Source organism: Alligator mississippiensis, chromosome 11, assembly GCF_030867095.1.
Source record: "Alligator mississippiensis isolate rAllMis1 chromosome 11, rAllMis1, whole genome shotgun sequence".
NCBI classification, from domain to species: Eukaryota; Metazoa; Chordata; order Crocodylia; family Alligatoridae; genus Alligator; species Alligator mississippiensis.
The window spans coordinates 54,923,044-54,935,295 of record NC_081834.1 but is presented as its reverse complement, the minus strand read 5'-3'; the positions used below and the strand labels follow the sequence as shown (position 1 = coordinate 54,935,295).

At 52.7% G+C, this 12,252-nt stretch overlaps 1 long non-coding RNA gene across 1 annotated transcript; it reads left to right on the top strand.

Annotated features, from left to right (window-relative positions):
• The first annotated feature begins 947 nt into the window (after positions 1–947).
• LOC132244112 (uncharacterized) lies at positions 948–8,854 on the top strand. Its single transcript, XR_009455717.1, has 4 exons — positions 948–2,767; positions 4,285–4,512; positions 5,397–5,521; positions 7,259–8,854. It is a non-coding gene; the product is annotated as an uncharacterized LOC132244112 (long non-coding RNA).
• The last annotated feature ends 3,398 nt before the right edge of the window (positions 8,855–12,252 follow it).

The following is a 12,252-nucleotide window of genomic DNA, read 5'->3' as shown; positions in this document are numbered from 1 at the left end:
GAAGGAGGTGCTCAGATAAAAAAGGAGGTCCTGGCCATGCTCCCTGGGCTGGGGCAGTCCCACCACGTCCCCTCCGGACCCAACATTAGCCCTGAAGCCCCCGGCACCAATGCAATGCGCATTACTGAGACTTGTGCAATGCGCCGGGAGCATCGGCTGGGGGAAGCGGCTGCTCGTGGCAGATCCCGTGAGCAGGGCCTGCCCTCCAGAGCATGCCACGTGGGCTCTGTGCGAGGGGAACAGAGTCTGTCCATGCGCTACAATCTCTCTGTCTCCAAGGACTCCCCAGGCAGCTCCCAGGGAGGGTTGTAACAACTGAAGGGAAACCGGTGCCGGACACCCCCTGTTTCAAGACACAGCCCCGCACACAACCGTGGGTCGGTGACACTGGAGGAGGTTCACTGCTCTTCGTGTCCAGGGCCAGGGGACCCACCTTCCTGCTTCATCTGCTTTCAAAGAAAGGATTTGATGACATGGTGTAGTAATTGGGCAATTATAAGTTTAAAGTGCTAGTCCTTATTATGGGATAGAGCTGGAGACCAGCCCTCCCTGCTCTGTTGTCCCAGAGTTACTGTCATTTAACCAGGCAGGTGGTGTTTGTTCCCGAATCAAACAGCCGGGGTTTCGGGGTGGAGAAGAGCACGTCTCCGGTGTCTTTGCTGAGTCAGGAACGTAACAAAGGGCATTTGGGTCCTTTTCGCCTCCCCCCAGCAGGATGGCTTGCACAGAGGCTACCACAAACCAGCCTCCGTGTGCAGCCACACCGTTGTGCCGTGGCCGTGGGGCAGAAAGCCCCAGCGCCGCAGGGAGGTGTACGTCCCCCCCAACTGCACAGCCGGACCGGGCCCGCGCGCCCGTACATTGCACTGCTGTGCAGCTTCCTAGATGGGAGCCGCGGGGTGAGCTCGGTGCGCCCGGGACTCCCGGCAGATCAGGCACATCAGGACCTGGTCTGTCTCGCAGAAGAGCTTCAGAGCCTCCCCGTGCTGCTCGCACACCATCTTGCCCCCGGCTCCCTCCGCTGACCCCACGCTCAGGCCCTTGACCACTTCGACTAAATTGCCTAACTGCCTGTTTGGGCCCAGGAGCCTCTGGGCAAAGGTCTGTCTGCACTGGGGGCAGGTGACGTCCGTCTCGGCCCCCTCCCAGCACTGGGCGATGCAGGCTCGGCAGAAGTTGTGCCCGCAGCCCACGATCATCACCGGGTCCCTGAACAACTCCAGGCAGACAGAGCAGGTCGCCTCGTCCCAGAGGCTTTGTACAGCGCTCGCTGCGGCCATGGCTGTGAGACGGGAGGGCACGGGGCTACTTTCACTTTCCTGAGCTCAGGGCTGGGCTCACCCCAAGCCATTTCCTTCCTGCGAAAGAACGGCACTGATGCTGAGCTGGGAGGAGCCAGGGTCAAGATCCAGCCCTGGGATTGCAGGGGATCTGGTAACCCTTTGTGGAGCAGCAGCTCGGCACAACTCCAGTGAAAACAGCAGAAAAAGGGTTTGAAGCCACTACACAACAATTCAACACACCCAGCATTTCTCACTGTATCTGCTGTCAGCCAAGAGCTTTTCAGAGCTGTCAGGACTGTTATTTGGGGCTGAGACCTGCCTAAAAGCTCAGAGCAGGCAGGTCTGGGTAGATCTGATATCTTTGATTCAACCAAGTAAATAGTTGGGAAAAAGTTCTTTGCAAGTTTTTGGGCACAGACACCCTCTTCAAACATTAGGAGACTCCTCTGCTGTTACTCTGAAGTTGGCGCAAGCAGGCATATTTACTGCACAGTACGGGTGTGCACATGTAGACACGCACCCATACTGTGCAGTTATTTCAGTTACTGCACAGTAAATGCGTACGTGTAGTTGCACCCAGCGTCTATCGGAGCACTACAATCCCTCCCTGCCTCCAAGGAGTCTCCAGGCAGCTCCCAGGGAGGGTTGTAACCACTGAAGGGAAACTCATGCCTCTTGTCTCCTGGTTTCAAATGTGGAATTAAACAAAATGAATGCCTTAAACTTTGGTCAAGCTAAAACTATGAGTCGTAAGAAGACCCTGGCAGCTGAGTGGGGAATTGCTGGCTCTGCATATTAGAACAGACAGGGAAAATGTTTGTTCTTTGTGTGACGGGCTGGCTGGCAGTGACCTAGCCCAGGGATTTTGAAAGGGCAATAGATGATTGGAGGACTTGGGATTCCCTTTCCTCACCAATCAGGCTCAGAGATTCACCCCTCATGTCCCGTGATTGGCTCCTTCGGTCACCTGGAGGGGGATAAAAGGGGCAGCAGGGCTGACTCAGGAAAAGACCAGTGAGCGACTATGAGGAAGGAGCTTCAAAGAGCTGGTAAGAGCTGAGCCAGGGGGGCAGAAGCAGTTGCCCCAGAAGAGCCTGAAGGAGCAGGACCTGCAGGTAGCAGCTGAGCCCTTAGCAGCATGGTGTGTGGCTGGTAGGAGAGGTATCTTGCTGGGCTCCAGGATCCCCTGCAAGAGGCTGTGGCCAGCAGGAGGATCTGAGCAGTGACCTGAGGGATCCTAGCTTGGCTTCCAGCTTCTCCAATCAGAGGCCAGGCAGCTCGACGCAAGGCTGGGGCGCCAGGAAGGTGAAGACCCTTGGTAGCTTGGAGCAGTACCAGCACTGGTGGCTGCGTGGCAGTGTTTCTGCCTACCCCATGGGACATCCAAGGTCAAGTCCCAGCTTTGGTGACTTGGAGTGAGTGAGCTAACAAGGAAATATGTCTCTTGTAGTGGAAAAGGACCATTGTGTTTTTCCCCTTTCCAGGTACCTGGGCCCTATATTTCTTTGACATTTTGTATTCTGTGCCTTTTATATTTCCCCAACCAGTATTGTTTGCTCTGCTGTTTGTATTTTGTTAACCCTGTCTTTTGTCAATGATTGTAAGTGTCTAACCTTTGTTGAATCCCGTCCCTTCGGGGCACTGTAGTGTTCCCTATACCTCTGGGTTTATACTGGTTATGTTCCCAGTATTGTTCCCTCATTAGAAGTTATATGGTTAAGTCCCCAGTGGTGGTCTGACTCTGCTCTATAGGGGGAGGAGAGTCCCTACACCTCCCACAGCACTTGTGCACCTGCGTTCATCCCTTCAATTGGAGAGGGGGTACCTTCTGGAGTACCGCCCGGGCTACACTTATCTACACTGCCTGATTCTGTTTGAAGGCAGAGACCTCCCTGGAGCGCTGGTGAATCCATGTCGCTCTGAGTTCTCTCCTACAGCTGTCGCTCTGAACCTAAAGTCTACGTGTGTTTTTTCCATGACGCTAGCGTCTCCACCTGTCCAGATACGTCCGACCCATTCCCACCCTGTCCCTGCTGCCGGGTGAACCCACTGCACATGATATGCAGCTCGGCCTGAGGGTCTGTCCAGGCTTCACCACCCCAGGGACAGACTCCTTCAGCGTGCTGTGGGACCGGACACCTAATAGAGAAATGCACAGTGTTAGCTAATGCACCCTCCCTCCCTGCCTCTGCATCCCCCTGCTCCCCATGGCAGCTGGCGCTCACCCAGGGGGGCTGCCAGCAGGGCCAGCAAAGCCAGTGTTGGCATCAGGGTTGTTCTGGCTGATGCTCAGGGTCGTCAGCAGGTGGAAGGGGCAGGTTTGGGGAGAAACGGAGGCACCACGAGCAGGGATGGTGCTAAAGAAAGAGCAACCAACCAGGATATAAGCAGGAAATGCCTCAGCATTTGCGTGGCCTTGTTTTATCAGGGCCCTTTTCAGATCTCACTGAACACAATGTAGATCTGGCTGTTGACTAACATGAGTTTGGGACCCCAGGGCTTTAGGAGCCTGGAGAAGTAGATGAAGTCCTAGAGGATTCCCAGACTCTGCCCATGAGCCAGATGTCAAAGCAAATCCCTCCACAGCTCTGGCCCTTCCCTTCCCTCGGAGGGATGCTCAGGGATATAAAAATCTACTGAATGCAGCCTGAACTGAGGGAAAGAGACTTCTAGGGCCCAAGAGATGAAGGCAGTGGACTCACTCGACATCTGGGGACCTGGTTCTCAGAGTGTTAAACATTTGTGCACCTTCTAATGCACGATGGACTGTGGTTAGCTTTACTTATACCTTTGTCACACTGACAACTCAAGTTCATCTTGGAGTCAACTATGACTCCAAGATCCCGTTCTGCTGCTGTGCTGCTTAGAAAGTCATCTCCCAGGTTGTAAGTGTGACGGTGACTCTCTTTCCCTAACTGCAGCACTTGGCACTTGACTGTATGAAACTGCATCCTATTCTGTCCACGATCCATCTCTAACCAGTTACTTCTTGTGCAATCAGGAGCAGATTCCCCTCCCAGAGGATGGTCACAGGGACCCAGGCCAGCCTCCCGCTCACCAGAGAGGCTAGCACCCAGGCAGAGGGACCCTGGCACGCAGACACTTCCATGCAGACCTGGGCTGTCGGCCTGGCTGAGGTGGGGTGCCAGGCTGGCTAAGGGCCCAAATCTGAGGCGAGCACCCAGACCCAGGGGCATCATGGTCCAAAATGGAGAAGACAGGGGGAAAGGTATGATGCTTTTCCTAGTGCTAGCTTGTGAGTGTGGGAATCTGTGTGAGGAGCAGAGGAAGGGCTGGAACCAGGACTGTTTCTGGTCCTGGGAAGGGTCTTGCAGTTTGGGAGAAGGACAGGTTGAGGGCCGGGACCCCTGGTTCCTTCCCAGCTCTGGAGGCCTCTGGAGGCAATAGGATAGTAAAGGGGAAATGACTCGCGTGTCTTCAGTAAGTCCCTTTGACCACAAGTGCCTCCAGCGCCCTGTGTGTCTAGGTGGGGCAGGGCTGGGGCAGGGGGTCGACAGCCCTGGGCTCTCTGTGCTGGGAGCCCTCCCCGTTGTGTATATCCAGACCGCAGCCAGGAACCAGCCCTAGGCCCAGCAGCACAGGGGGAGGAAGGGAGATGGGTCCGGCAGGGCTCGCGGGGCCAGTTGCTGGGACAGAGGCAGCAGTGGAGAGAGGGGAGGCCGAGGCATGGGCTGGTGGAAGTGGCAGGGCCTGGGGGGTTTGGGTGTCTGCGAGGTGACCAGTGTCTCTGCCTCCCACCCCCAGTGCTGACACGGCGGCAGAGGGGAGGAGGCGAAGGTGGGGAGCACTGACAAGGTGAGTTGCCAGGGCTTCGCTCTGGGGTTTGGAGGTCAGAGCTTCTGGCCCCGGTCAGGCCTGTTGGGACAGAAAGCCCCACTGAGCCATGTGTGAGAACCACGTACTGCTCCCGACCGGGGAGACTCTCCTTTACCCCGTGGCTGTTCCTGGGTGTCAATGGAGGGATCAAGATCCACCCCATCTCACTCACGCTGGTTTCTTCTCTCCTGGCCTGCACCCCACCCTGAGCGTGCCCTGACTCTGCCCCTTCTCCCACATGCTGGCCTTGATCGTACCATACTGTTTTGCCCCCAGGAGATGAACAGCTGAACTCCTTCCCTCCCCGCGCACCCCTGTCCTCCCCTCCCTCCATCCTCCCCTGCCTGATCTGGGATGGGTCCACAGGATGCCAGCGTTGGTGATTCTGCCTCTCTGAGCATGTAAGTGGTTTCCTGTTCCTTCTAGGTTTCCGCAGCCTCTTCTTTTGTCTCGTTGCCTTGTGCCTGCACACTCATGATGGCCCCTCAGTTGGATCTTAGGGCTTCTTTGGGCTATAAGAGGCCATGTCCTTTGAGCATGCACATAAGCCAGGCAGGATGCAAGTACACCTGAGCTATAAGGCAAGGAGGATGCACAAGTGTGAAAAGCAAAGCAAGTGGCATGGGATGAGCCACTGCTGCATTGCTCTGATTATACACCTGTTCAGCTTTCTGCCTTTAAAAGGAGTGTCCTTGCCCTAGATCTGGACCATCAGATCTGGACTGGACGGTCCAGCCCAATGCCATCAGACTGATGGCAAGATTTTCAAAAGGGCTTAACCTTGGTATGTCCTGCTTTGATCCTTCTGAGTGATGTATGGTCGAGTGGTGCCTTCTGAGTCGGGAGGGGTACTTCCCCCCAGCAGCCAGTCTATGACCGGGGATTGCTTCTCTTGGCGTCCCCACACCCTGGCTCGTGCTGTCAGGGGGAGACCGGCGCTCTTGCCTGCCCTCCCCCCAACCCCCGCCCATACCTAAGCAGGAAATGCTGCTGTCAGGGGATGCACCAGTGCTCTCAGGGGGTGCACATGCACCCACGAGTGCCCTCTGCACATTGCTGCTGTTGGAAGGAGTCACAAGTGTCTCTGGAAAAAAAGGTGCTCTTTTGAACTACGTCACAGTCCACCAGTGTTACATTGCTGTATGTTGGACATCCCCCAAAGTATCCAGCTGGAAACTCCACGTTCCCTGGCTTTGTCTGGCTGTGCAGTATGAGCCAATCAACTTACATACAGCATGTCCCACAACATAATACACACCTTGTTTGAGGAAGACAGAATGGAGAGAAAAAGCTCTTTACGTGTAGGTCCGAACTGGGGAGCAGCAGCAAGGCACCTGAGCCGACTCATTGCTCTGCACCCTATAGATCACATGAAGGTTGGACTTTATTGTTCCCAGGACCTGGCAGAAACTGCTCTTACTCGATGTCTTTGTGTAATGGGTAATGGGATTTCCAGCACCGCGTTATTTTTCAAAGAAGGGGTCTGGTGTATTTTGAGAAAAACAATACTTTCTAGGCTGACACATTAACAAACCCCTGATCCTGAAGGAGAGGATCTGCTGGGAGCGAGGGAATGTTGCCCAGTAAGATCCTGGGGAGCGTGAATGAGCACATCAGGGCTAAGCTGATCCTCTCTCAGTTTTGCTCTCTCCAAGTACACACTTTGCTGCACCATGAAGTTGTGGAAGTCCCAATCTTAGTGGAGCGCTGCAACTCAAGTCCCAAAGCTTTCGCCTTGGCAACTAGCCCTGCAGCTCCCATTCCCTCTCTGCAAACAGGCAGGCATTCATCCCTTGATTGGCCTGGGGAGGGACACAGGGACACCATTTGAGCTTGTATTTGAAACGCTGTGTCTGGAGTGGGAGACGAGCTTGTTTTCCTCTTTTGCTGAGTATCCTGCTCCAGTTCTTCCCTCTCTTCCCCCAAGCACCACCCCCACACAATCCTTTCCCAAAGATTAGAGCGATAGGCAAAGTGTCTGCGCACATCTGCAGTACACTGGCTACTACCAGTGGGTACGACAGAACTAGCCTGTCCAAGTGCCTTTCTGAAGGGTCTTCATTGTCCTGGTGTGGAAATAACAGGATTGATTTCACTCATACAGGCGTTTAGTTCTGCTTTCTTTTTCTCTTTCACAGGCAGAAGCCTGTCCTCTCAAGCCATCCTCACAAGGTTTCCTTCCTGTGAAGTAGTGTGTCGTTCCTGATGCACAAGGTCATTCCCATGTTACAAGAAGACATTCATAGTCCTCTTGCTTCAAAAGCAAGTCCCACAGTGATGGGTGAATGGCGATGGGCGCAGACATGTATGATTACCAGAAGCCCCTGGTCACGGACCTTCCCCTAGTCATGGACCTGCACATACAGAGCCAATGACTGGATGATGATGATTTGTAATTTGAATTGACACAGGTGTGTAATTAGGCAGCTGCAATTATACCCCTCCTCCTCATACCCTTCCTCATCTTTGACATAAATAGGCTAGATTAAGAGTCTACAAACAACTGCTTATAATCAATTCACTACCAATTTTTGAGGTTATTAATGACCCCCAGAGACCAAGGCTTATATCGAGAAGGCCATTTTGATATTAAGGAAAATGGATCCAGCAATGGGAGAAAATTGACATAATTAATACATTTATTTTCATGGACCCCACATCTAAACCTCCTGGTTCCCTTTTCCTAAGGCAGAGCTGGACTACACTGAACAAGGTTCATAGTGGAAAACTACCTACTTTGTAAATGGAATTGTATTAAAGCCCCCAAGTACAAGTGTGACAAAATCCAACCTGTATCACATATCACAGAGGACTGTCCTATCTGTCTTTGTCATGATTGCATTGTAAACCTACACCAGGCTGCTGATGTTGCCTCTCCATGAGCATCATACCTGAAACTCACTCTCGCCTTATCCTTCAGTGACATTGCTGATAGGATGCTTAGAGCTTGTTCTGTTATTCGGATGCTGTATTGCATAGGAATCAAAGCAAAAAATGGAAACTGTTGTGCAAAACCTCTGTTTACAATGCTGGCTCCTAACTGACTCTATTATCATGCATTGCAAAGCCCACCTCAGCATGGCTATGACCCGAGCAGTGCAGGAACCTGGCTACTATAACGGCCGTAGCAGAAACGCTCACTTTGTGGCACGGTCAGATCCTGGCAATCTGCAGGTTCTGCTGAATCCCTGTCATCGACTGTCTCAGGCAGGACACGAGAAGAGGAGGAGAAGACAACCAGCCCCAAAGGCTGCTGGATAGATCCTTGTTTGATATGTCCCCCCATGCCCATCCGCTTGGACACAAAATGATGTCAGCAAAAGAAGCAACCAAAGAAGAGGTTCAATATCAAGTGCTTTAAAACCTGCTAAAAGACATCACCTCCAGCAGTGCCTGAGGGAGAAACGTGCCAAGTGCCCTGATGCTCTTGACACCACTGATCACTCAGGAAAGAGCAAGAGCTTCAAGAAAGGCATCCATTAGCCATGTCAACCATCCAAGGCTTCTCCACAAACAAATGTCAGGACTGGTTCAAGTTCATGTCTTTCAAATAGACAGAAGACACAACGACATCAACTTTAAATCGAAGTGCCTGTATCAGTGATCTTCAGTACAGATAATTCATTCAATGGCCCCTTCCAAATGGACAGTTTCGCAAACATAGATGAAGTATGGTTTTCCCTTTTTGCGTGTGTTAGAAAAGACTCCACTGAATAAATGTTTAATGTGGAGCATGTAATAGAAAGATGGAATGATTTGTTATGCCAGTACTGCAAATCCTGATTAAGCCTTCCCTGGGCTTCACTGAAGAGAAGGTGCCTCAGTTTGGTTTAGCACATCATTCTGCACGTTCCCTAGTCATTGCTTTCCATTTGCCCTGAGGGTTTTCTCCCCATCCACTTCCCAGAGGAGTCTGATCCCTTCCTTTGGCTGGATCAGGGACAGGTTTCAGCCGTCTTTTCCTTCTTGCGCTGGAGTCACTGGGATTCATGGCAAGAAATCAGGGTCCCAGTTCATGCCACCTGACCACTCTGGCAGGGTCCTTTCTAGGATACCTTGCTTGAAGTCTTCCCCAGGACCAGATCCAGGAAGACAGCAGGCCAGAGACCACAAGGGAAGTTGAAGCCATGCTACACCTGCCATTGCTAACGGGATATGTTGTCTGCACATAGCAGAGGGCTAGGGGAGGGCCTGACTTCCTCCTTACTGGTGACCAGCAAGCAGGTTGGACAGTCTGCAGCACAGGTCAGGAACATCTTTAGCGAAGGCAGGAGCTGCCTTGTGATGGGTGGAGGTGATACGAGGAGAGGAGCATGAGGGGAGATGCTGATTAAACAAAAGAGGCAGGTGGCCCTTAGAGTCTGTCAGAAGCTTTCTTAATAGCGGGCTGCAGGGCTGGGTACATGGAAGGGGCTGGGCTTGGCTTTGGTATTCAATTTAATGCTCATAAAACTCTAACTTCAAGCACAGTAATTAAAATAAGCACAAACCATGTGGGAAGAGCTTTCCATCCATGCAAAATAGGAAATCCCTCAATGGGGAAACCTGATGGGGCCCATGTGAGCAGATGTGTCTGCAGGGACATGGGATCATTGAACAGGAAGACTAGAAGGGGCCTCACAAGGTCATCTAGTCCAGCCCCCTGATCCAGGTGCTGTCATCCCTGAGTAACCCATCCCAGCCAAGTGTCCGTCCAGCCTGCTTCTCAAAGTTTCCCGTCACAGAGATGCCACCGCTCCTCTAGGCAGCCTGCTCCAACGTTTGACCTTTCTCATGGTCAAACAGTCCCTGGTGAGGCCTCCCCAGTGCTGAGCGGAGGGGAAGAGACATTTCCCTTAATGGACACACAACGCTCCTGCGAATACAGCCTAGGACACTGATGGGTTTTTTTGCAACAGGCAGGAGGGAGAAATGGGAGACACAGACTTGTAGCTCAGTCTTGGGCAGGGCCACCTGCCCATGGGCCACAGAGCTGAGACCTGTGTCCTCCCTGATGTAAACCGGGGGCTGTCCAGGTTGATTCTGGGTCAAGCTGGTCTCCTCTATTAGCAGGGTCAGGGGCCAGCTCTGCTCTCACCGTAGTATGACTGTGTCTCTCCCAAGAGGACCCATGATCCCCCCATCTCTGACCACCTGTTCTGCAAGGAGCATGCAGCAAGCGGACCCCAGATTTGCTGGTTTTCCTGGCCCTGGGGAGGGGGTGAAGGTCCGATGAAACACCAGCTGTTGGTGCTCTTGGTAACTTAAGCGGGTCTCTCGGCAGGAAGCATGGGCTTCCCAGATGCTGTCTTGACCTGGACCCCTGATCTGAAAGCTTGCAGAGGAATAAGTCAGGTGTGAACATGACAAGATAACTGTTGCTCCTCTTAGGACCTGGGCCCTGAGACAAGGAAGCTGTGAGAATTGCCCTCGCCCTGATGCCTCCGTTCAGACAAGGCCTGGAGGAGCCCGGAGGTAGTTGGGAAGCTCTGCAGACATTGTCTCCCTCACACCATATGGACCCAGAAATGTCTTTGCTAATACTAGAGAGATGTTTGTGCTGAGGTCAGACAAAAGTGCAATCTAATGCCTTCATGGCTTAGTGTGGGGCTCTGGGCTGGTCACACCAGCGCCTGCAGGAATGAAGCAAAGACAGAACCGGAGATCACCTTTAGGCTGCAAATGGGGCCCAAAGGGAACCTTGCCCGTTGGGTGGGGAGAGGGGATGTGGGCTAGGGACCCCTGGGGACTCCTCTGTCACTGATGCTCCTGCCTGTAGTGATGGCCAAAAAAGCTGCTGTTCTCATGTCCAAGTGTTTGAGGGAGATGTCCCACTAAGGTGCCTGGATCAGATGGAAGCTGCAGGACAGGGACATTTCTCTAACTGGTAGACTCAAATCTGAGAAAGGCCCTGAAGACACTTGACCCAGTAGGTAGAACAGGTATGGAGAGATCCTCCCCACACAACTGCATTTCAGGAACGCTTGCTAAAGCACACCAGCAGGAAGCTGACATGCCGAGAGAAATGGGGATCTGGATCCTCTTTCACTTCATCCACCTAAATGGCACGTATGCCGCCATGCAAGTACAGTAACAGGATTGCAACAACATATCCTGCTAATCCTTCCAGGCTGGTTTTTGTATCAGGTCACCCACAGACCTGCAGTGCATCTGCCTGGGCAGGAGTCTGTGTAAGAGTGGCGGCTGCCCAAACCCTCCCTCCCTGCTTTAGGCCCCTGAGACAATCCAAAGGCCAGGCTCAGTCCAGAGGTTTGCTGCTTCCAGCAGCAACAGGTACTTGCTCCGATACATATGTGCAACCCCAAATCTCCATGAAGCCAAACATTATAATGGTGGATCCTGCAGGAGAAGGTCCTGGTATATTTATGCCCGTTGGTGACGTGTAGCGGGTACAAGTGCACCCCCTGAGTATGGCAGTGCACGCCCTGTCAAAGGGCGCCGACCAAACTTCCCAACCCTCACCCCCACTGCCGACACCGCTGGCAGTGTCTGCGGGCGGTCTGCAATCGCTGCTCGCTGCTGCCAGCAGTGTCTACAAGTGGTTGCCAACTACCAGTCAGCGCTCACCATCCCCTTCTGCTCCCCCTGCCACCGACAGCTCCTTGTCCACCTGTGGGGGCTCTTTGATTGCTGCTGCTACGTCCTACCGCTGAGGGCGCCGCCAACACCTGTGGGAGCTCGCCGTGCCTCCCCAGCTGCCGGGGGCACGTGGCGCTCATGGGGCTTGGGTTGTAGGTGGGTGTGCATTGGCTATCTTTGAATGCCACCTTGGTGCCACAGTACCTAGGCTGTGGCCATGTGGCAGCCGAGTTCATTACTGCTCATAATAATGGTATTGTATGATTACAACGAACTGATGATTATGAATTGTATTTATCTTGCATTTATTACTGTTCTTGCTGTCGTTCTGGTTGTTATTATTATTGTTGTGATTGTGGTGGTGTTTTGTTGTAGCTATTATTATTGTTCTTGTTTTGTCATTGTTGTTGTTAATGTTCATAGCAATGTTAATAATGATGATAACAATGAAACAGCAGCAACAAAAGCAATGATAATTATAATAGTTTAATGGGTAGCATCTGGTCCCTACAAATAACAAACACATTGTGATTTTTGGAACAAACTCCAGGCT